A 26556-nucleotide genomic window follows, 5' to 3' on the forward strand; every position below is an offset into this window, starting at 1 on the left:
CTTTTTGAACATAAAAAACCAGATACAATAATTTTAAATATATATATATATATGAAACTTCTAATAATTGGGCAACAACAACAGAAAAGCCCCTCCAAAACCTTGTCATCTTTTAGATCTCCACTTCTTAGTTAACTAGATTTTATTTCCATTTTCAAAAATCCTGAGTGTATTCTTTTTGCAGGGCTACTTCCAGAATTTAATCACTGTGCCCCATCATTCCGACACTTATTTGGGGGCAAATCCTGCAATAACAAGAAATTCAGAAGGGCCTTGTAAAGAGAAAAAGACAAAATTGCTAAGTAATACAGTGCATTAGAACTCCCTAAATAAGGCAGCTGCACATCGCATTTCTCACTCAGACAATTGTGCAAGAAAAGCATTACCTGACTGTAATCATTTAGACTCAGATATTAATTTAAAATAGACATGCTTGCATGTATCCAACACTGATTCGGTCTCCCCAGTTTTTGAAAGTTTGGTATCTGAAACACTGCAACACCATCGCCTGCTCATTATTATTTTTTTTAAACAAAGTAATACTGAATCTCCCACATAGGAAGGAAGATAAGTAACAATATAGTGCAGGCTCCAAGTTAAATCTGGTTCAGACAGCGTAATAATGATGTCATTAAGGCTCCAAGCTGAATGGGAATCAGACAGTGCCATAGTACAGCTGCAGACATAAATCTGAAAGAACTTTTTTGGCTACATTCTCAGACTTACCTTGAAAGATATTTAGGAGCTCCAGCAATGTGAGTTGAAAGAAATGTTCTCAAAGGGAGGTTTGCAGACTGAAGAACCTGTGTAGGCCTTATAGGCACTTTCTTCTGTGGCACAGGAAGGAACATTTTGTTAAATGAATAAACTAAGAGAAATAATTTCAGAAGAAGTGCAAACCAGAAAACAAATAAACCTTAATACTACCACAAATAAATGAGACTAAGGCAATTGTGGGACTGCTCAAAGCCTTTTTGCCTTGCTGAATGAAAGCAATCCCTAAGACTGAATGGGTAATGAGATCCTGGCTCCTGAGATTTTAGCTTTCTTAATCATGTTCATAATTAATTCAAGAACATTGATAATTTCATTACATTCTTTTTGTCTTATCAATAAATGATGTGCCTGCACTTTTGGTCCTGTGTACAGGGAGAAAGGAGATGCTTTGGGTAATACTGCACCAGGAATTGTATATGTATATATGTATATATACATGCATATATATATATATATATATATAATCTATATGACCTAAAATAGGGATGTGGTAGCTATTACCCATAACCAGGCCTCTATTATCAGAATACTATGGCAAGCAGTTACAAATAATTAATAAGCTTTTTATGCAGGAATGAAAAACCCTTTAAAGAAAAATATGCTGCAAATAGAATTCCTGCCTGAAAGATACGTACCTAGAAAAAAATACATTTTCAGACATATTTAGGAATGGATTTCACATGAACTCAAACTATAAATATATTTTTTAAGTCTCTCTAGATATCTTGCTTTAAAAAAAAATACCTTTTGAAGAAAAACCCAACTTCAGCTCCTTTTCCTATTTGGAGAGATGTGCCCTTTTGTTTGTCCTTCCAAACACATTTCCAGTATCAGCTTACATCTGACACCAAGCTATACTCGCCCTCTCAGTTGAAACTGTCTGGTGCTTTTTACATTGTAGCTATTTTTTTTTTTTTTGGTTTTTCTTTTAATGAAGACTGAAAGCTTTATCTAACAGTCATTCAAATGGGAAGCATCCCTTTAGGATTTACTGCTTGTTCTGTGTAATCTTCAACAAAGCAACAAATCAGTTTTCATGCATTTTTTTGTTGTTGTTGATTTAGAAGTGTCATCGATTTTAGACAGCAGAGTATGTAGAAGTGAAAGTTTCTGACTGCAAATAAATACTGCTGTGTTATTTGCTCTCACTTGCACTTTATTTCATTCTGACATCGGTGAAATCATCCATGGAGAATGTCCCTGTGCAAGAGAAAGCACCATAAATGAATCACAAACAGTTTAATAAGTGACTTCAAAAAAGCTACACTGACGAAACATCTACTACCCTGTAGGAATTTCTGTGTTCCAGCTGATTCTCTTTTAAAAAATAATAAAATCAAGCATTTCCTCCTTAAAAGCAGGTTAAATATCAACTTAAGGACAGATAAATTCCTCACAAAGCATTCTCCTTTTCCACACTGTTGACACCAGCTTCATGAGGATGTTACTCCGCTGAAGGTCTCGGTGGCTCTGAGCCAGAACAGCATGTGACAGGTCACCCGGGTGCTACGTGTTCCCCCTTAAAGAAAGAACATTGATGCATGTACAGATAAAGGGTTTTCATTCTGAGGATACTTATCAGGGCTAGGGAAGGAAGAAAGCCTGAATTTCATGTGTGTGTGTGTAATGTTTTGGGTCATAAGTAGCTACACACATATCACTGCTACTGTCAAAAAAAGATTGTCTAGAGGAGCAATCCCTGGTTCAAGGTCAAATGACACCAACAGACTGCAGCCCACGCTGGTCACAGATAGTGCCTTGGAACAGAGGTGGCTGGAGAGACCTCACCCAAGGAGCCCAAAATACAGCTGTGGAATGCATCAGCAATTCAGCAGGGTGGACAATGGGGGCACCGCACTTAGCCTGGTCTCTCAACATTCATTTATCTTTTATGACTCTGATATCCAATGAGGAGCCAAAAGGTCTGGTATTAAAGACCTAGAGCAGCCCTAGAACCTAAGCAGCTCAGGAGACCTGTGAAGTAGTTTTGGTTCTTTGAAGGGTTCCTCAAGGGGTGGGGAAGACAGCATAAAGGATATACTACAGTGTAAAACTTCCTCTTCAAGTTTCAAGCAATGCTATATGAGGATAACAAGAGATAAAATCAGGTAAATACAGATTATTTAGGATGCTTGATGTCTTTACCTGGAAAGACAGGCCCCGAACCATCCTTTGTCATGTCCTTCCCAGACTACCAGCACTGTTCCTTGAGGCTGTAGAAACAAATCCAAATTGATTTAGGCAATCCAGATACTCTTATTCCCAATGAAGAAAAGAATGCAAGTCTTGAAGAGGGCTTTACCCCAATGCTCCTGAGCCTTTTTGGCCATAACCACAAACCAAATTATCTGAATTGCCTCTTGGGGGGGGCTCATCTCCCCACTCACAATGTAAAAACCCTCTGACTACACTCTCAGTTGAGGCATTTTCAGGGAATACCTGGGGATACCATTCCTGGATATGATAAATTAAGAATGCTGAATGCATTCAATTAAGTAGAAAACACCACCCCCTTCATCCTTGCTGTTTTCAGAGGGCAGAATTCAAGATAAGTAGGTTCAGATCCTGGATTTTGATTAGGTTGTTCTTGCTGTAGGTCAGTGTAATGCCTTCAGGTGTTATGAATCCAAGCCTTATTGCTGAGATCAGCAATGGTAATCCCTTTCAAATTTAGGGCAACATTTCTTTGAAGCAAGTCTGAACTATAAATGATGGGGAAATCTCTCTGAACTTGATAATAACTTTTACTGCAAGAGCTGTTGACAAGATGCTAAGCATCTTTGGCTGGTACATGGGATTTTTCAAGAGTAGTCTCAAACCTGAAGCTGTTTATGCATTTGAAATACCTGATCCTTTTTTATCTGTAATTAACATATAGTCTTAGGTCACATATGCTTTATTCCTAATCTTTAAAATGTAAGTATTATTCCTTGAATTTGAAACTGTCTCATCAGAGCAGAAACCTTAAAATGTTCTAAAGATTTGGAGAACCATCCTGAAATTCTTGAGAATAATCCACACCACAGTTACTCGTAGTTATCAATATTTTTTTTCCACAGATAAGCCATCTACAAATTCACAACAACAACAATTATAGTCAAGTTTGTAGAATTTCACTTTAAATCCACTCATGAGCATGAACAAAATTATGTGGCGTTTGTAGAATGACCTGATTACATGAGAAAGAAGCCCAAAAAGAGCAACACGGAGTCACTTAGCAAGGCAAGCTGTTGCCTGTGACAGTGATGTATGAGACATAGGTGATATATGTACTGGGTGGCTTTATCAGTAAATCATTGGGTTATTTACTTCCCTGAGGAACTGGGCCTGTCCCTGGAAGAGACTGCACTGTGAGATGCACCAGTGGGGGATTAATATTGGCAAAACAGTCAATTTTGATTTGTTCACACAAAAGAATCATAAAATATAATTTAATAAATAATACATCACAGATGTACTGTGTCTTCTAAGTACTTTAAAAGGTAGAATTTGGATCTCCCTCTTATTTCCTTCATTACCATGAAAGGAAAAATCACCACAAAATTTGTTTTAAATAGAGTATTTAGCCAGCACCTCCCTGGCAGGGTGTAAACAGTTGCCCATTGAATAATAAGAAAAAGACAGAGTATGGAGCTCATAAACTGAAAAGATATATCACTTCCTTTCCATATTAAAGGTAGACAACAATCTCTACCACCTTCAAGGAACAGCTGTGAGGCCACTGCAATTTCAAGCTTCTATGGGCATCTGCTACAGGGCCATCCACAGGGACTCTCAAGCACAGCAATGGACAGGGTGCTCCCCAGAACCCTCAGCTGGCAGAGCAGATATAAAACCAGCCCTTGGTGCCTTACCTGTGCACAAGCATCACCTCTGCTTGGCACCTGGGCTTCAGCACCTTGCCCTCAGATTCATGGCATGAACATGCTGCACACACGGCTTGAGAGAGAGCTCAAAAGGCTGTCCTGGTGTTCAGCCTGACACTGATGTATAAGTCCCTTAGTTCCTTGTCTTGTAGCAGTCTTTTTGTGTCCAACTTTAACAAATCTGAGTTAAAATCATGCAGACTGAAACACTACAGAATATGTACATGGTCAAAACTGCAAAATAAACAAAAAATAATATATCATTGACACAAACACTATACATATGGCTACTTACTACATCAAAAATTAGGAAAAAAGCTTAAATGATGTAAACAGTTGCTGTGCAGAAAACAGCTCAACATTATAGAGTGTTATAGAAGTGCTTCTTCTAACATTAACACCATTTTCAGAAAAGCTTTACACAAATAAAGAAAAATCAGACACTAATTTTCAGAGTAATAAAAGCAGTGACAACTTTATCACGGTTAATGTGCAGAAAATGACGGCTGTGATGCATAGCATACTATGGCAGAAGTGCAAACAAAATACTTTTTCCTCTTTAATTCCCCCACAGCATGGTCATTCATTGGAATTACACCACATTTCCAGCACCACAGAGTGAATCTGCCTTATTCTGATTTGGGGCTGCTATACATATATAACTTTTTTTCTTTCAGTTATTATGTGAGAACTTTGAAGAATCTCAGCCTAAAACCTACACATCCCTAATGCCATATGCCAATATTTCCAAATCAGAAATGTGAAGTACAGTGGATATGGTACTTACCTTGGTCATGAAAATATGACTGGACATTAACACATGGCCCAACTCAAAGAGTAGTGACCAGAAGTGCAATAGCTAATAGCTTGTGTCTGGTTACAAGTAGCATTCCTTAAAGCTTCATTTTAGGCCAAATTACATCTTGATTTTCATCCCAGACAAAGAGGTGGAAAACATCCTCAGGAAGTTCATGAATGACCTCAAGACTGGAAACACAGTCATTATGCTGGAGGGAAGCCATTCAGCAGGATCTCAAGAGGCTAGAGAGAGAAGCTTAAGGAAATATCAAAAAAATCAGTAAGAAAAGCTTCTAAGTCCCATTCCTGTGTCAGAATAACTCCATGGATCTGTACAGAGTGCTAGCAAACACTGCTAGAGAGCAGATTTGCAAAAGATAACCTAGATTCTGGAAGAAAATACATTGAGCATTTGTCAAGCACCATGCTCTTGCAGAGACATGGACCAAATGCAGACTGAGCTGTATTGACGAAATTATAGCCAGCAAGTCAAAAGACATGATTATTGCTCACCATTAGACACCTCTCTCTGCCTGCACCTGGAATAAACTTCAGGTTTTAAAACAACTATAAAATTTCTTCTCTCTCTAAATAGAGACCTTCATGAATGCTAAACCAATCATTACAAAGCAAAATATTGAACTGCTATATATATATATACTGTAGCTCTGTTCTACCTGTTCTGACCTACTCAAATGTTATTTGCTTAAAGTATTTTTAATACCAAAAATTGACAGTGATTTCCAAGTCACAACAGCCATAGTCACCAAAGGCTTCTAGAAATGAAAATGTTTTCAAGGAGATCCTCTTTAAACAACAATTATTTTATAAAGGGTTAAATATCATAAATATGTGACCTAACTCCAAACATCTGCATTCTAACTGCCACTATTTGTTTCTTCTCCAAGCCTCAACTCTTTTTAGAGATCAGAACTATCTCTGCTTCTAGCAACAGTAGGAACATCATGCACTTTGCTTCTTCATATTATAGACAGTGGAAATCCACTCATATTCAGCATATATAAAGGTGAAATAATGTAAAAAAATATTTAGGTAAGTCACACACACCTGACCCAGAAGGATCTAATAGATGAGGAACTTATAAGATGCTTTTTATGTGTGGGAAATATTTGAGCAGGCAAAAATATGTTATTGTAACTGTTTCCAGGAGCAGATGGGTAAGTACATGCATTGATAGTGACACAAAAGATGGAAGGCAAGATTGGTCAATGGCATGTAAGAGCTGAAAATGATAAAAACAGAAGAAAGGCATGGAGATTACCAGAAGGATAATTAGAAACACCAGGGAGAGAAAAATATAGTTGTTGTGGAAATAACAAACATCAGAACAGGAAAGATCTGCAATAGATAGAACTTGCTCTAAAAGCCATGGAAGATATTAAGCATTTGCATTTAAAAAAAAAATCTTCAGATGTAGCTAGAAAGTAGTAGTCAGTTAAATACTCCTGAAACTAGAAGGTGCATTTACAATAATTTACATTTTAAAAGAAAAAAATAACAGTAAAGGTCATAGGAAAGAGAATAAATTTCAAAATGCTGTTTCACAACTTTGTACAAAATAATAAAGTGAGCTGCTTTTGATTGAATTTGAATTGACAGCAAAAAATTCTCATTTACCATTATTTGATGCTTCATTGAGTGACTTGTGGTTCATTACCAGCTTTTTCAATTGATACATCTCTTTGCAGCCAAATAATGGATAAGTGACACACACTATGAAATATGCATTTCACTAAGAAACTGCTTTCCACATCTTGAGAACCCTGGGTAGTATTTATGCTTGAAATTAAACCAAACACTAAGCATTGATTTTAATATGTTTAGATGAAATCAAATTGCCCTAACTGCGTTAACACTGTGGAACATGCAGTAATCCATGTATTTTATAGGCTGATAAATCTGAAACTACAGTAAATGCATAATTATGCCATCAGTGATATCTGTTTCTGGTGCCTATTACTCAGATATCTTGCTATCTACAGCATTATGCATGAAAGTAACACCAAGGAAGCAATTCATTTTTCTCACAAGTTACTGAATCAGTTTAAATCAAAAATCAATGGCATTAATCAACTGCATTTGTAATTTCAAGGAACAGTCTTTTGCTTCCTTGCCTATGAAGTGCCAATTGACTTTGAGGAAGCTTCCTGCATGAAATATTTGGAGGACTGCAAGTTTGTTGAATCTCTGCTCATTTCAATTCCTAATGCTGTTGTTTTCCATATGCATATTAGCATATGGATTGTCTCAAGTCTCTTTCCATACTAGCCAGAGAAGCATTATCTTGATAATTTCCACTCCAGGACAAACATTAAAAAAATAAAAATCAAAACCTCAGACTGCATATTGCTCAGATAAATACTGTTTTTAATACTTAGAGAAAAAATATATATGACATTTAGTGCTAGGTTTGGTGATGAGATAAAAATCCATAAGTTTACTGATTTATAACATGATTTGATATGTGCTTTCACACATAGAAAGAAGAGAGGTAGAAGAAGGGAGGTCATCTGCTGGCAGGTGCTTTTGATTAGCACATTTCAGTTTTGTATCCTATACAGGAAGAACATATTAATATTTACCTTCAAATGATGATGCACACTCTTTGTTATCTAAAAGCCTGGCTGCTGTTGGTTTCTACTCTTTCCTGCTGTCTGCAGAGGGAACAAAGAACGCTGCTTCTACCCCGAGTCCAGCAAGGCTCCTGAAAGAAAGCAGTTGTCAGTCCAGAACAATCTACTTTAGGCACCATAAAACACCTAACCAGATAGGATTCTAAACAGCCAGAATTTACAGACTGTGATATTTTTTCACACACTGAGCATGTGGTGGTTCAGAGAACACGAGTTACAGAATTAATGTTTTACTGTCCAACTACTAAAGTAATTTTTTCAAACTGGGACTAAGGTGGCTAATTATTTTTGAAAGTTAATAATAAGATGTTTCATGTTTAATTGCATTGTGACTGTGCCTACAAGAGTCAGCTATTAATCAAGCTGTTATGTTCGATGCAGTACAAAGATAACATAATAGGATTGCCCTGGTTCTCTTTTTGCAAAAGCCAGCAAATGGTATGATTTTTACCATTACTTCTAGAAATTTATGCCTGGATCAAATTAAATAGTTCTTCCCTCTCTTTTGCTGCTCATGGTCCTTGCTGCCTAATTTCATGCTGTGTTGTTCTTGATTCTGAAACAAAAACAAATATGAAGAACAGTTCCACAAGGAATGCTACTGTAATTCTTTACTCCATTGCCAGAATTAATAAGATTTTTTCAAGGGACAAACTTCTTTTTTGTAAAACTGCTACTAAAATAAAAATATAAACAATTATTGAAAATATATAGTCACCAAAACCCCATTAAATTTATCTCTTAAACAGGTTTATTATTTCACTACATATTTGAATAAAGATTTGTCTTCTGTAGCTTTGGCACAAGAACAGATTTATATAGTTTATAGAAACAATTATTTTTTCTCCATCATCTACAGAATAGAATTGTTTAGGAGGTATGTGTACTTTGTCAAATGTTATTCTCACAAAAACAATCTGTTTAAATATATTTAGATCTTTTAATAAATATATAGGCATCAGTATTTTTTATGGTTAGTTCACAAAGGCTTCTAATTTATCAAGCTTTTTTATTGTGTGTCACTGGAAACATGCACGAGAGATGCCTCACCTACACTAATATCACTGCTCTTTTATGTTATTTAGACAAGATTCAGCAATCTTAGGACTTACACAGATAATACGGTGAAATACATTCAATCATAACATCAAATTTAAGGGATGCCATCACCCTGAGCTTTTGGAAGCTTGGGAACACAAGGCACTCTCCAAAGTTGGATATCTTGCACTGGAAGAAGTGCAGTTACCAGTTCTGGACTTGGCATGATGTTTCACACTCCTTTACGAAGCTATACCTTCACTGTTTTCTTTCTCAGGTATTACCTTGTCAGTGTCACCCAGAAAAGTTCAGCGCCATTGGAACAAATTAATTTCACAAATGTGTGGTCATCCTTTCATCCTTTCCACTATTTTCATATTTCACCCATGGACTACTAGAGCATGGGAATGAAAAAGGAAACACATTTCTCTGTTATACAGCATGTATGGGATGCAGCAGGTATTTATTAGGATTATTAAGCTTTGCCCACCTATTTCTGTAGGATTTCCTGAGGAGAAGGCAGGTATATAACACATGGACAAAGCATACCAGATGAGTCAACGGGCCTTGGCCAAGATGCCCCGGGAGCAAAGGGAACTGTGCCATTGCCTTTGCTAGGTTGCAGGTGAGAACAGCCTATATTTGCATTCTTGCACACCTGATGGCAGTAAAAACAAGCTCTTTTTTATGCCTCCCTTTAAAAATGTTTAAAAGCCAGCTGAGGAAATGGCTCTTAACACAACTGCTAGCATATTTAACAACCTCAGCTTCTTATTCCTAGCTCTCAATTTGTTTTATCCAAAGTTTAGCAGAACTGAGAGTGCTTGGGTTAAATAGCTCCTGCACTGGAGAAACTCCCCTCTCTGCCATTGCACAGGAAGCACAGGGAATGCAAAGATGTCTCTTTGGCAGCTGGTTCGTTCAGACTGCCAACCAAGCATGGAATGATTAGCAGTGCACTGCAGAATAGAAACTGGTAACTGTACCAGTGGTGCAGCAGCTACATCATCCACAATGACTGAAGAAAATACCCCAGTTTTAGATTTCTTAGCCAGCTTCACACTTCATACTCAGATAGCAGTTACAATGTACAGAGAATTGCATTTCATAGAATAATTTCTGACTTAAGGATCTTGACTCTTTCACATGTTCAGCATGTCTGCGTCATTTAAATTACATCTCCTTAAAGTATCCCTCTTCCTTCCTGAAGAGTATCCCTCTAAATTCTTTTACCTCACATTTCTTCCTATCCTTTAGGAAGAAAAAAGAACTTTCCTCTTTTTTTTTCTGCTCTCCAATTTAAAATTATTCTGTCACTTCTCCAGTGGAAGTGGGGAAATGCCCATGTCAAGTGTTTAGAATTAGATTATTTTTAAGGTACTTCCCCTTCAACCACACCATTCTATAATTCCATGACATTAGTTATCTCCCAGATCAATTCACATAATCATTCACTGGTTTGGTTAATAGCATTAAGAAAATTGCTATAGTCTGTTTTCTTGCTTCTACTCTACTTACCTTATGAATCTCGTTATTATTTTTCTTCCATTTCCCCTCTTGTTTCAACATATTTATGTTAGAAATTCTATCTTCTTTAATTTCTCCAACTCTAATTCCAGTCTTCCTGCTACACTTCAACATTCATTTCTTTTTAGTTCTCTTCATGATTTCTGAAATAAAGTTATTCTACCTAATTCTGTCTTGTTATTTAGACAGGCATCTGACACACAAAATACAAAATTGTTTAGCAATTTGATCTTCCTATCTACTGAAAATTGACATAGTTAAGAGATTTAAATTAATTTTCCATACCTTATTGACCTAGTCATACATGGTTTTTGCAGATACGACTTTCTTATTCCAGGTAATAAATTGTCCTGTAGCTAATATGAATGGCAGGTCTACAGAATATTGCATTGTGAGTCTGTTAACATTTTATGACATATATTTCATTACGAACAGGAGGTAAAAATAAAAGGTGTCACCTATTGAGGAGGTAAAAATAAAAGGTGTCACCTTCCTTGAGGAAGAAAAAATTGGTTTGTGGTAAAAAATTCTAAAATATGCAGATTGTGCACAGAAGGCAGAAGAGAGGTGCCTTTGTTTGAAGATATAATCCTGCTCTTTAAAGGTAAAAGTATCTAACATTTTCATAAGGCTTGGGCTGATTCCTAGCATGTGATTCAGTCAGGATGTAGATAAATAGTTTACAGTTGTTTAAAAAAAATCTCCTAAGGTAGGTAATTCAGTCTTCTTTGTACAAAATAGCAATCATCTCAAATACCTGTTGAATGCTGAATTTCCTTTGCACCCTGACTTGGATGGTAGGAACTCAGGCTTGTAAATTATTGAATTTACTGGCCACTATGTGTTTTGGACTCTCTTCTCTGTTTTATGCTACAGTCCCTTTCTTTGACAAAATTTTCTTAGCACCGTTCATTCAAAATATTTTAGATGGAGAGTCAATCACTTGCTATAATGGGATTACATCATTCCCAGGAAGAAGACTGATACAATATTCATTTTCCCTTTTTGAGGCAGGTATCAGAAGTGTTGGAATAGATCACTGACAACCTCGGCCTAGCACTGGGGAGTATACTTGGCTAAGGTTATACTTACACTAGAAAATCAAGGCCATGATTGACATGGTAGAGCAGAGTGAGTACCTGTATTCCAAAATGCATCTTTTTCTTCCTTCCAAAACACCTACTAGTAACCATTCCTAAGTCTGTCTTCTGGACAACACTCAGTCATCATCTGGCAGAGGGCTAGTTCGTAGAGGGCTAGTTTGCACAGCTTCAAAGTCACAAGTATCAATTGATGGCTAATTGCAGGGCTCAGAGGACGCTGGTACTGGAGACTGAAATTTGGCCCTGTTCAGTTTAGTGGTGAAAATGTTTTTGACTGGATAAAACTAAAAGTGCAAACACCTCAATCTGCACAACATCAGTGGAATGGAAGGGAAACACAACTGGAACTACTGAGCATCCCCTGCCACAGAGAGGGAAAAGTCACCTTCCAGCTCCCAAGGGAGTGAAAAAGACATAAAACTTTTTTCCTTAGAACTCACTCACTCACCTCTAAAGATAGGCAGTGGGTGACTATAAAACTGACTATGAGTAATGGGCCATTAATTTTCATTTGCAAAATGAGACAATATTATACCATTTTTTACCAGGATGATAAAACGGAAAAGCTATTTATTACTTTGCCACTAAGAAAGTGGCTTATGCTATGGACAAATTATTTTGAAAATTTATTTTGAAATGTAGGTAATTGTGCAAAAACAGTACAACTGGAAAAAAATAGAAATTAAGTAAGGCTACTTCTTAGAAAACATGGCATTTATGGGTTGCTACAGAATCTGTACACTGCACAGTTTGATGGTACCTGCAGTAGTTTCTATGGAATAGAACCTTATTCAAATGGAGAAGAGGTCAATATAACTGAAGCCTGAGTAAATAATGCCCAGAATACTCATGAGCTGAGCTTTTCTTGAAACAAGAAAATGCTTTGCTTGTTCTGGTTAACATCTGCAGGTTAACATCTGCATAACTGTTAACTTCTACATGAAAGTGGAAGATTTCTTTATAGGTGTGTCTGCAGATGAGGATGCACATTTGTAGATGACATTGATAAGGACATAGGTTAAATTCAGACATACGAATGCATGAACATATACATTTCCAATTGTGCGCCAAGGGGAAGAGTTTTCAAAATATATTTAAAGAAATTTATTAAGCTATTTTTCATGTCTCAGGTGAGCTTAATAAATTAGAAACACCTCATAAAACATTTTACATACCATCTGATTTTACATAACACCTGAGTACTATGGTGGACAGATGGACATCATAAAAAGGGAATGTGATTTCCTGTTCTAACTGCACTGGTGTCTTCAACACTGTAGTAAGTGTACTTTGGTCAGCCAATTCACCCATTCCTGTTCATTCCACGGCCCTCCTCCACAAAATGAATGAGAAAATAGTATGAGAACCTCATGGGTTGAAATAAAGACAGGAGAATCACTATAATGGACATTACAGACTCAACTAGGGAAAATTAAAATAAAAATTGAGTTGGAAGATGAAAAAAGAATCCATCCTGCTCCTCCCTCTTCTTCCCAGGCTTAAGTTTTCATCTTCATTCCCAACTGCTCTGCTCCACCCACTCCAAGTAGTACAAGGCAATGGGGAAGAGGGTGTTGTACTCAGTCCATTACAGCTTCTCTTTTCTGCCCCTTCCTCTCTCTGATCCTCTGCTCCAGCTTGGGTCCTTCCTTTAGGCCACAGTACTTTGAGGACTGCTCCAGTCTGAGTTCTTTACATGAGGTGCAGTACTTCAAGAACACACTGCTCCACTATGGGTCCCTCAAACAAGGCACAGGTCCTGCCAGAAAGCCTCCTCCTGCCTGGGCTCCTCTCCATGAGGGGCAGTTCCTGCCAAGAGTTTGCTCTGGCCCAGGGCCATCATACGCTGCAGTTTGGTATCTGGTCCACCATGGCTCTCTCTGTGGGCTGCAGGGGACATCCGCCCCACCACAGAGCACCTCCTTCCCCTAATCCTTGGTGTCTGCAGAGTTGTTTCATGTTTTCTCACTCCTGTCTCACAGTTGCTGTTCTGCAGCATTTTTTTACCCTTTCTTAAATATGTTATCACAGAAGCACCATCAACTGATAAGCTCAGCTTTGGCCAGGTAGAACTGGCTCTGTCTGACACTGAAGGCAACTTCTGGTGTATTCTCAGAAAAAACATCACTGCCAGCTCCTCGCTGTGGACACCCAACACGAAGACCTGGCTTAGAGTACTACAGATCGCTCTCTGGAGAGGCAGAAGCTTGACACCAGCCAGCAATGTGCACTTGCAGCCCAGAAAGGCAACCAACCATGTCCTGGGATGCTTCAGAAGTAGTGTAGCCAGTGGGTCAAGGGAGGAGATTCTGCCCCTCTTCTCCAGCCTTGTGAAACCTCACCAGGAGAGGGGCATTCAGCCTCAGGGTTTCCAGCACAAGAAAGACATGGGCCTATTTGAGCAGGTCTGGAAGAAGGCCAGGGCCACAAAAATGATCAAAGGGCTGGAGCACCCCTCCTATAAAGACAGTTGGGGTTGTTCACCCTGGAGAAGAGAAGGCTCTGGGAAGACCTCAAATAAGGTCTTTCAAAACTTAAAGGGACTTAGATAGAGAAAGACGTTTTACTAAGGTCTGTTGTAACAGGACAAGCAACAACAGTTTTAATTGAAAGAAGTTAGAAGAAATTTTTTAGGATTATATTGGTGAGACTCTGGAACAAATTGTCCAGAGCAGTTGTATATGGCCACCATTGGAAATGTTCAAGGCCAGGTTGGATGGGGCTTTGAGCAACCTGATCTAGTGAAAGACATCCCTGCCAGGGGACAAGCATAAGAGTGATCAGGAGTTTAGACTAGACAGTCCTTAAATCCCAAGTCATTGGGATTGTCCTTTTCAACCCAAGCCAACCTATGACTCTAAAAATAACTATTACATAATTCAACAGCCATTTCCTCTGTCATTAAGGGAAAGACTAGCACTTTTTCAGGTCAAAAGCTATTGAGAGATCATTGCACACAATGCTGAGACTGGAACAACTCAGATACATTCAACTTGTTGGCAATGTAATTTTATGAATGCTTGACTAGACCAGCAATGAAGGAATTGCTGCTGTGTGACCCCAGACAAGCTGCAGCCTGTCTTCCCACCAATTTCTAGCCTATCTGCTTTAAAACTAAGTTTTCTGGGAAGAGATTATCTTTTGTCCATATTATTCCACATTTGGTATGATATGGTGCCTTCCAGCTGGAACCACTAGACACTATTGTGATACAAAGTGCAAATAAGAATATTCTGAAGTATTTCTATTCTTCATGGTTATTCCTTAAATTTGATGTTATTCCCAAACAACTTATAACAATATAATTATTCTCCTGAAATGCAATGTTTGCAATAGCACTGACAGCCTATAGTTTCATTACATGACATTTTCTATCTATCACTAGTACTGAAATACCTTAAAAATATATTTTCATTGTCTTATTTTCAAGTCATACAAAGCAGAGGCTCTCTTCCAAACAAAGAAACAAAAGCTGTAATAACAGATGGAATGTATTATCCATATGTATTTTCACCATTATTTCACAGGACTGTTTGAAGAATCCATCTTCATGGCATTGTTCCATCCTGCTTGAAAGATTATGGCTGTCAGTGTTCAAAGGATGAAACCAATCTGTGGAAGTCCAGCCACCTCCAGTGACGTCCTGTGTTTTCTATCTATTAAACACTAAGCTGCTCCCTGGAGGTCCTTATTAGGCCTTTTTATTTTTTTATTTTGTCTTAAAAGTTGTCCTCAAACAACCATTTTAGATTTAGGATCACAGTACTTTCTTATGCGTGGGACAAGCAAACTGCAGTAACCAATTTGCAACTCCATTCCTTGATTTCAAATACATGCAATGGTTAATTGCTTGCTTCTTATTTTTTCTGCTTTTTCACCATAAGAATATAAGTAGATGTGTTTTTTGACCTCCCCCCTTTCCTCACACCACCACCTGCCAATGAAGATGCTTTACAGTGTAAATAATTAATGCTGTCATCTTAATTCCTAGGCTGCTACCAAGAAGCATGGCCTCTTCACAGTTTCCTTTCTGTTTCCTCAGTTATTGTTGCATCCATAATGAAATGCAACATGGATGTAAATTAAAGCTACAAATTTGAACACAGAGATGTTTAAATACATCCTCACAGTAATGATAGGTGAGCAAAGCTGAACATGTCCACTATTTCTGACACTCACCAAACATAAGGTCTTGCAAAACAATCTGCTAGTCAGAAGACTCCACACAACATGAAGATTTGCTCATTATCCATGATTAAGATCTTATGTCTCTGTTTGTGATTTCCAGAATATTGCTGGCAGATGCACTGTGAAAGTTGCTTTCCAGTTTGCCTCCAAGACCCCCAAGCCTCAGAAGCAGAAAACAAGAATTCACTTTCTTCTGCAATTACAACATAGACTGATACAGAGCAGTTTCAAATTTTTTCAGAACAAGTTAACGGTCAGCACTTCTTATGAAGCATCATTAACTCAGATCCAGCATCAGTAAAATTATGCTAAAGACCATGCAAGAAACTTTAACAAGATCTGTTCTTGGATAGATTTTGGGTTCTAAACAAGTGCTTACCCAAATATGCTTCATAGCCTTACAGAGGTGTTGTAGTGTTGTTGTACCATTGTTGTGTTGGTTATGTTGCCAATTTTCAGGTAAGAGACATTGCACATAAGATTGCATGCAGATCCTGCAGTCATTGCTGCTGGCACAAGCTGGAGATGATAGGGAATATGGGGTGGCACTTACATATTTAGAATTACTTATAGGACCCTAAATATTGCATGCCAGGAAAGAGTAACTTGAAAAACTGGTGAGCAACAGTACTGGTGCTTCCAGAATTTCAGAAAGTACCTTTATTTGTTCAGGACATCAGTCACCAGTTTACATCACTAAAATTGAGATGATCCCTTTAGTTTGATTTAGCTACCCTCCACAGGCACCTGAAGCTATTTGGGATACCCCAGGGCACTCCACCTGCACTTCTGCTGCTGCTACAGAGAGTCACCAGTCTCCCATGACTCCTGTGTGGTATCTGCCAGCCCCATGTACAGGTGTGAGATATTTAGGGCGCTTACAATGGTCAAAGGCACCTATAGATGCATGACCAACTTGAGCCCATAGCAACAGACTAGAATCTCTCCTAAAACATTGTTTAGTCTAAGATGCTTTTCCAGGCTTTGGTCTATTATCAGTGGAGAAATACAAGCACCTTCAGAGGATATTCATTCCTTACTAAAGTACATGTCGAAGATGACTGAGATGAACTGTCCTCAGAACATTATATTTCCTTTGTCCAGGAATGCAAGACTTCTAACAAGTGACTATTCACTTACTATAAATAAAATGCCTCACTATAGTAAGTGAATATCCACAAATGTAATTTTATGTATTTTCACATGGACAAATATATTAGAATTAGCATGTATTTCATCCTAAATATTATTTAAAAGACTATAGATGGAATGTTAAAATTATTAAGCTCTTCAAACTCAGTATTTTTACTTCAATTTTATTTAGTGCCTGTGAAGTTTTGGACTTTCAACAGAACAAAGCACTTTTTTTCCTTTAATGTTCAAAATGTTGTTTTCACAATGTGGAAACAAGAGAAATTTACACTTTGCAGCAGTATCATGAGGCCTACCCTTGAGTTATATCTCCCAATTCCGATTTAGTGGTGCACACAGATGGGCCTGTCTTAGTTTAAAGATTAATATCTAAAGAATGTGGTTTTCTACAGCAGCAGTTTCCAGACTTTTTACCATACTGAAAATCCCTCAAATATATTCCAGTGGAGGCTCCAATCTATTAAAAAAAAAAAAAAAAGAATTAAGGAAAATACCTACAGCAGCATTTTCATGTATAATTTAGTAGGTCTTCATATTTGTGGATGAAGTCCTTAATATAGACTATTGGTTAAAGAAGATAGGCTACTAGAACCCACTTTCAAAACATAAAAGGGTAACAACAGCTTTCAGATGTACATTTTAAATATAATTAATGAAGTAACCATCACAAAGAAACAGAAATATGATCAACCCTTTTACTGGCAACTAAAAGTCAATAAAATTGAAGCCACATTCTATCAGAAGCAACACCCATTAAAAGGGTTCAAGTTGCTTTTTGGTCTTCTTTTTTTCTAAATTAAGATTTCTTAAAACTCAGAATAAGTTTTTTATGTTGTTTTTTTTCCCCTTAAAATCAGATGAGATGAACCCTGCCACGCTTTCTGTCTTAAAAAATATTGCATGTAAAAGTAGCTGGAAATTTCATCACAAAATCACTAAATACATAAGAAATTCTGCTAAAAATTTGACCACATAACACACTTTGGATTATCCAATAATTTTCCTTCAAATACAAGAAAGAGCAATTCCAATCAAATATCATTTTTATAAATCAGTAAGGCTGTGAATCTTATCAAACAAAAGTGACCAAAGTTTTCTTAGAATGAGTTTGAGGACTAAAGAAGCAGATTTCAGAGAAAAAGTGCATGTGACAACAGAGGGAGTCCCTTCACATTTTGATGATGATGATGACATTTCAACATCTTCTGTCAAAGCTTTTGTGTTCCTCCAACTTCTCTCATGCTAATACGTTAGATAACTCTAACTAATGCTAATAATACTCATAATTAGATAACTCAAATTTCTTAAGAGATTAAAAGTCTGGACAGTTAAATAACCAGTCTTATACAGCTAAATAATCCCAAATCAACACAGAGTTGATTTGGGGTTATTTAGCTCTATAAGAATAAAAATATCACTGTAAAATACATGCATGTATTCCACACCAAAACCTTTGTATTATGATGAGTCTTCCCTATCATATCTCAGTCCTGGTTGCCAATAAAGACCAGAAAATTCAAGGGAAAAGGTAGATGCAACAAATACTGAACATGCACTGGACACCATGAGCAGAAAAGCATGTGTATCCATCACTGCCTAGTGAACTTCCCCAGAGGATTCACCAAGTCTTGTCATTGAGACAAATACATGAAGGAAAAATCCTGTTCACCTGAAGTGAGTTGGGGTTTCACCCCTTAAATCCTGGATGAAAACACAAATCAGGAGTTTGGTATTATGTAGAGGAATTTCTCATTTTATATTGGTTAAGTCTTGACACTTCAACAAGAGTTACACACCAATTAATTTTTCAATATGTTTAAATCATGGGATCTGCTAAAATATGCAGGATTTCCTTCACTCCGCAACACAGTTTAATATTATCCTTAAAGTAATTATTTCCATTTTGTCTTTTCAGAGCAACTCTTTACAATATCAAAGTCCCTGTATTCTATCCAACAAGTGTGCACAGGCAGTGGAGATTTCGCCTTAGACACTAATTCCAATGAAGAAAAGCAAAATTTCTCCAATTCTTAATTTCACTGGGATTTTTCACCACAAACAAGATAGGAATAAGCAAGATAATTTGGATTGTTCTTTTAAATGTCACACCTTGATCACAAGACAAATGCAGAAATATTCTCTGTTAGGAAGGTGTTAGGCAAACTGTGTACATTGGGTTGCAAAATCCAGTCTATCATTAACAATGCTGAAAGCATGAACAGCTGAGAAACCTCAAGTATATTGGGGAAAGCTACCCAACACAAATATAATGAAGAAAAAAGAGAAGGCTGCAATTTTCAGGAGCAATACACCTCAAACACTGAGTTACCATAATCCAGAAAAGTGGGAGTTAGTATGTGCTACCTGGAAGGAGGAATGCAGGGTAGGAAGAAGAAGGAAATGTGGAAGGTAGCTCACTCAGGTTTGGGAGTCCTTTGACTATCAAAAGAACCAAAGAGAAAATGCATCAATGCACTGAATTCTCTATCCTGCAAAACAACATCCATTTACCCTTAGAATTTCCTTTTCACTTCATCCTACTGCACACAACCTTGCACCAAATGTTGTGAAATACAAGTACTTGTATAAGCTCAGGAGTAGCAAGTGTCTGGTTCCCAGAGACACAGAGAACTAACTCGGTATTTGGAGACTCTTCCCTCTTTGCTAAGGCTGGCTTTTTTATTGCTGTTTTAGACTACAGAGGAGAGAAATGCTGTCATGGTATCATCAGGGGCTTTTTAAGACTCTACAAGGCAAGCAACCAATACAGTGCAACACAGTCCTCGTGCTGCTTTCTTTAGTAACCTCTTCTATTATTATAATAATTGAAAATTATAATTAAAAATCCACCCCTGGTATAGATTAATCCAACTTTAATTTACAACAATTGCCACCAGACTGCAAACTGTTTCCACATACAAAGTGTTTAATATAAAATCACTATCTAAGAATAAGAAAAGAAATTGTACAATGTTTAAGAAAAAATACAAGAACAAGTCATAATCCTTGAACACATTAGCAAAGTCTAAGGTAAATTAGAGAGCTGATAAATATATTATCACAAATAGTGCATAAAGAAATATTTTAAGTAACATAGGGAAAAGGAATAAAGTTATTAAAATATAAATGACTTTTTCTACAATGGTATATGTAAGAGGTCTCCACTGTATTAAAGTATATAAATATAATAGAGAAGAATGAGCTGTGAGTACTGAGGTTTTCTACATTTGATTATTTTTAATGTAGAATTCAGGCAGGTATAAAAGGCAATATACTACAGCTTCATATATAAATGAAGCAGTAAGTTTCAGTAACTTGAAAATAATTTAGATTCAAATTGAAGTTAGCTCCAAATGGAATTGAGTTGTGAAATAGTGTTGTCAAAAATGAACAAAGATCTAAATCTAAAGTTATTATTGGTTAACAGAATATTGGTTAAAGACCGTGATTTGAAGACCATATTACTTTAAAAAGAGACAAAACCGAGTCTTTAAGGAAAATCATCTGGTCCATGTAAGACATAATTTCAACTTGTTAACAAGTTAGCAATATTTATTTTTATTATTAGTTTTATAAATACAAAAATCATCTTTAAAATGCAACCATAAAAACTTTAATCTGATTTTTAGAGTAATATTTCAGAAAAAGGTCAAAAAATCAAATATTTTCTTATCTACCAGTAATGTTTTAAACTCTTTTTTATTTAAAAACTCAGTTGCCTTATGACCGTAGTCACCAAATCATTTGGTTATTTTATTAAAATATACATCAATAAGAAATGTTAAAATCAGAAGTGACATTATTTTGGAGGGTGAATTTCTAATGAAGCAACACAGATTTCATCCTGTGTGAAACAGCTGGACCATGACGAGATCGCATTAGCACTAATTAAAATGATATTTTTTTGGTGCAGTTTTTGTTAATCCAGCTTCATTGGACTCAAAAGGATTTCTGAAATCTGTAATAAAAGCTATTATGTAATCTTACTCCAGTTCTCTTGTATCAGGTTACTGTGTGAAATTTCCCTATAATAAACAATATTTTCTTAAAACTCTCATTCAATAAAATCAATATTAACTTTTTACTATTATAGCTGGTTTTTCCCAATATATGATCCTCATTTAATTAAAAAAAATTAAAGCTCTAATTTATTTTTGCTTGATGAACAAGAAAAATATCATATTAAAAGCAACATTTTGCCATGTTTCTCTTTCTCCCTCACTTTCCCAGGTCCCTGTTGTTCCCAATGTATAATTTGCAAAACATATTGCTTCAATACTTACAATGAGAGAGGCGGCCCAGCTGTGGGAGGGAAAGGACAGCAGTCTCCAATATTACCATAATAATCTGCCTAAGGTCCCATGAGCCCTCTGGAGTATACAATTCTCTATACTGCAGGCCCCAGCTGGAGAATGTTCTCTTGACATGTATGCCAACCTTTGCCTGCAGGCAAAATAAAAAAAAGGCAGAGAAGTAATCATGAAAATAAAAAATCTTGTCAACTGTGGTAGGATGCAGTTTCCATGTTTTTTTTGCTCACGTAGGCAGTCGTGCTAACAAAATGATCGGAGACTTTAAAAGACTGCAACTGGTATGTGTTTTGCTGGAGAGGGGAGAACATCATATGCCACACTAATTCTGCAATTTTAACTTTGGGGCAAAAAATGAGCAGTGATATTGTATTACTGTCAATATGCATGACAGCTTTATTTACCTCCTCTTCTGATGGCTGCTCATTATGGGATTTAAGCAGGAAAGTGAAACCCTGACAGTGTGGAGCTAATTGCAAAGGGCCAGATTGTGATCTCATTGTTTTGTGTTGGGTGGTTGGGGTTTTTTCATGGTGATGAGGGCTCTCAGGCAAATAGTCCTGCTGGCTCAGTGGGACTAATTGGGAAGTAAATGCCCATCCCTGTGAAAGGCATGCAATTGGCTCAGCAAACTTTCCAAAAAAAAATTAAAAAAAAAAAAGAGCACGACTTTAAAATAAATGAAGGGAAAAGGTGGTTACAAGACACGTGTATAAAATCAAAGACCTAATATATGCTTTTGCCCTTCAGTTTCAAACCCAATTTGTACACAAGAACCCAAGGTCTTCTGATTTCATTCAAACAGAAGTAAGAGAAACACCAGCACCAGAGAGCTCAAAAAAGTCCCATGTTGTGGTAAGTTTCTAAAACATTAAAAATAGCCTTTTCTAAAGAAAGAAATAATCTGTGTGCACCAGTCAGAGGTTGCATTTTCTAAACAGAGTTGTCAAAGTAAGACAAAGAGCTATTTACCATTTTAATTCTAATTAACAACAAAGCCAGATTTTCGCTTACTTTCTTTTCCTACTAGAGGACATATTCCCACTGAAATGCATAGTATTTCATCTCACAATAACATCATGGATTTTGCAGGTTGTGCTTGAGATGGAAGATCTTTTGTATTAAACCAGTATTCAAACTGAAAATGTCATACCTCCTGCCTGAACGAATCCAGAATATACCACCCACCAAAGAATTATGGTATATTTCTTAATCTAACATATTTTGGACAGAACAGATTTGTGTAACCATAAACCATTATGTAAGCAGAGTGAAAATGACTGCGGCAAGGTAACAGAAGAGAGATGCTCCAGGCTCAGAGGACACAGGCGTGGGAGACATCCAGAGACAGGAGCTGCTCCAAGCAGGAGAATTTTTAATTCAGTCAACATCTCACTCCTTCCTTCCTGCTCCCCACTAACCCACACAGGTTTTGTTTATGCAATGAACAATAACAAGCTTGTTAATTTAAAAGTACTTTTCACCTACCTACCTATATGTAAACATGGGTAGGATTATTTAATTCTACAAAATCTGTTTAAATCTCCTTTGCCTCCTATCTTAAAGAGGTAACAAGAACATGTTTAGCCCAATAACTGCTCTTGAAAGGTATGCACAGAAGCAAGGCAAAGAGTTCAATTTGTTGTCTGAAGTGGAAGTCATTACTTAGACTGGGTGGGCTTGTGAGAGACCCTGTCTGTCTGGCACATGAATGAGGTCATTCGTTAAGTCTGCTAGCCATGTGGAGCTTAACTGAAGATGCTGGAAAATTTCAAATGAGGAGAATTTCAAATAGATATTGAAACTACTGGGCCAAGATTAAACAGTGTAGAGAAAATTCCACGTGACTGCAAGAGAAAGAAGGAATCACAGCCAAAGTGCATTTAGACAGACTTGAAAAGTATCCCCTCACAAAACCACTGAAACTGAAGAACATAAAACTCCAGAAAGAAGGGGCTTTTGGAGTCCAATGCACTCACCATTAGGAGAAGTTTTCATGTAGTGCAGCTTGGCACCTAGGTTTCTAAAATGTCCTTTTGTCACCTGTAATGGGATATGGCAGTAAAAATGCACAAATAAACCCCACTTATTACCACAGAACGAGCTGGAAGTCTGGTTACAATCACTGAGGCCAAGTATATAACCTTGCCACCATATTCATCTGTGTATGCATCTGTGTTTCTACAAGAATGAATATAATTTTAGGGATGTTTTCCTTCTCTGTTTTCTGGCTTGTGCTAACTACTTACTGCTGTGAAGCCACAGGTCCATCAGTAAATCAGATACTCCCTGGTGCACTCACTTGCACTGCAGCCAAACTGCATCACACAGCTCAGGTGACCATGTTTAAACCCAAACCCCACAATTCACTGTAACAAGGTGGCCTTCTTATCCAAGCTGCCTGCTGGGAATCAGAGATGTTCTTCATAAACTCCCATATCATCCCCAGGAGCAGTATGAGAAAGCATAATTCACCATGGGCCAGAACCATGGGCAGAAAGATTTCTGACATTTACCAGTACAGATGTAGTACTAACACAATTTGCTCATATTTGAAATAAATGTAATGGATTTTTTCAGGTTAGTGAAACCTCCATAAACATATTAAAAATAGTTATCATCCTGCAAAGCTACTGTAAGTAGTTCAAAAAAGTAGTTTATAACTGGGTTACAGATCTCTGCAAAGCATTCGTGCTTTATTTGCTGGTTCAACCACCTAAAAATAAATAAAGTTTGATACGATATGTCATTGTGAAATAAAAGAAAAAAATGAGTTTTCACAAAATGTAACTTGAAGATATGCTAGCTTTAAAAAAAGTGTTTGATTTACATCTGATACAGTTTTATGAATCCAACCAAAAAAACCCCATAAAATTTGGACTTACACATGTTTGCATTTTCCTTCAACTAGAAGTAGTCACTGATATTAGGCAAGGCAGTAAGTATTTTGATTGATAAGCATTAGGAGTAGGACAGGAGGCCAGAGTCAATAGCCACAAAAAAAAAAAACCACTGTCTGGCAGAAAACATATTTCAACAAGTTTAGTCCTCCCGTAATCTTCGAATGGCACAATTCCATAATTCCATAGTTTTGTCTTGATAGTAGTAATACAAGTAATACATAATTTTTGCAAACTAACTTTGTCTTACTTTTATCACCCAGTGGGATATGAGGGACTGGTCTAATCCATTTGTCTTAGCCAGCTGTTTTTGTTTGGGATGAAATGTGGAAGTTCTTGTCTCTTGTTAAGATATGATTACTGAGAGATGCCTCTGCCCGAACTGAGCTGCAAACAAGACCATAGGCCAAAGTCAATAGTACAGATTTAATGTAACCATGAAGGGTTAGTAAATTAGAAACTCTATTAGAAATTGAAAAGAAAGGAGATAGTGAGGGAGAGACAGACAGATTGAGCAGAATATAGTAACCACACATGGATCCAACAGCATTTCATGGGTTCTTCCTCATTCTGAGCTTCTCGATGGTGAAGGGTCCCAAGGTTGTTCAAAACTTCTCACTCTTTATACATTTTAGCAAACAAATTAATGCTCATTGCCTACACATTTCTCCCATGCTTTGGGTTAAATGACTCTAATGCTAATCATTTTGCATGTTCAGCCTTCTTTTATTGAGTTGGTGGGTATCTTGGGTAGATGGATTGAGAGTTGGTGATCATGGTCACAACCCCACTGAAATTACCTTTTACCCATTCTGATCTGATTTCAGCACAGTTGCTGAATTTACTTTCCTTGTGGCCCATAAGTTCTGCACTCTTTGTGTCCATTATCACTGATGCATTCTTCTCCCTGAGTTTTGTTATCCTCACCCTAGGTCTGAGATAACACTCAGACAATTGTATCACCTTAATGTTATCTGTGGTATCTTATCTTACAGTTGAAGTTCCAGGTATCTACAGAGGCATATTTGAAGGGGTGGGGAGATGGGGGCACAGTTCAATGCTTGGTGGTGGTTAAAGATGCCATCTGTCCCATAACTTGGGGTGACCTTTGTTTGACCAGTGATGTGCATGTAAGCAGTTTCTTCTTTACAAATTTTGCCACAGTGGGCAAATTCTGGAAGCAATTTTTTTTTTACTTTGTTTGTCTGGCTGCAGTACCCAGGTTGTGTTAGACAGATCTCACCTCTACTGGGCCTGGAATCAGCACCATCCCACCCCTCCCTTCTGTGCTTGTTTCATGGCAACCTCCTTCTGTGGCCTTAACAGTGTTTGAGACAAACAATTGTGGGGGTTTTTTTAAGTCCTCACATGTCTCTGCAGAGAAAGTCTAGTCAGCCAGCTGATTAGACAATTAAAGTTAGGTAAAACAAATGGCCTGTTTCTGTTACTTCAAGTTGATTTGGAAAATCTCTCTAGGCATGAGGTGTGCCAAGTGCCTTTAAAAATCCAGCTCCAAATCTCTGCAAAATCCCAACCACCTGTGTTATGAGCTCCGTCTGCAAGTACTTTTTTGAAAATACTTTTCCACGCTTAACAAAGTCCCTTGGCTCATGTCAGCAGAACCAACCTAAATGGTTCAAAACTGCAGATGCTGCTGAGAAGCTGGCTCACCCTGCATGAGGAGTTCAGATGGCACAATAGTGCAGGACACTGACAAAAAACAAAAACAAAGCAAAAACATGTACAGCCAGGAGTTGCCCAACAGACCTGAGATGAAGAGAACATACCTCTCAAGCCTTCCCAGCACATTTTGGGATTGGGTACTCCACAGTTGCTACAGACTTGATGCTGAAAAACTTTTCATTGAGTGTCACAGAATCATAGAATGTTCTGAGTTGCAAGAGACTTAAACATCCACACAAACAGAAAGACAAAATATCCATACAAGCATTTCTGAAAGTGGGAATAAATATTTCTACCCTGCATTGAGAAACAATCTTTTCCCAATAGGCCTTGAGCACCTAAACTCAGCCATGCAATATAATTGTCCAACATATCCAGTTGTTTCTTTGGGGATAGCCAGCTTACCACTTTTACTCAGAAAGAAAGTAGACAACTATAGATTCATCCTAGAAGAATAAAATCCCTACATTATTCTGGATACAGCTCAAGACCAATCACTGAGTCTTAGCAAGTTAAAAAGAAAAAAAAATTACAATTAATGTCTTCAGTATTTGCACTGT

General features: G+C 37.3%; 2 long non-coding RNA genes across 3 annotated transcripts; both read right to left on the reverse strand.

Moving 5' to 3' along the window:
• Positions 1-8060: 8060 nt before the first annotated feature.
• Positions 8061-10134, reverse strand: LOC135295403 (uncharacterized). The gene is made up of 3 exons (XR_010357480.1): positions 9418-10134; positions 8547-8651; positions 8061-8166 (listed from the first exon to the last, which is right to left on the reverse strand). It is a non-coding gene; the product is annotated as an uncharacterized LOC135295403 (long non-coding RNA).
• A 7125-nt stretch (positions 10135-17259) lies between these two features.
• Positions 17260-23826, reverse strand: LOC135295404 (uncharacterized). 2 transcript variants are annotated; one of them, XR_010357481.1, is made up of 4 exons: positions 23663-23826; positions 23393-23456; positions 21387-21546; positions 17260-17560 (listed from the first exon to the last, which is right to left on the reverse strand). It is a non-coding gene; the product is annotated as an uncharacterized LOC135295404 (long non-coding RNA). The 2 variants fall into 2 exon arrangements; XR_010357482.1 differs by lacking the exon at positions 17260-17560 and adding an exon at positions 19474-19542.
• Positions 23827-26556: the final 2730 nt, after the last annotated feature.

The sequence above is a fragment of the Passer domesticus genome, chromosome 2, assembly GCF_036417665.1.
Source record: "Passer domesticus isolate bPasDom1 chromosome 2, bPasDom1.hap1, whole genome shotgun sequence".
In the NCBI taxonomy this organism is placed as follows: domain Eukaryota; kingdom Metazoa; phylum Chordata; class Aves; order Passeriformes; family Passeridae; genus Passer; species Passer domesticus.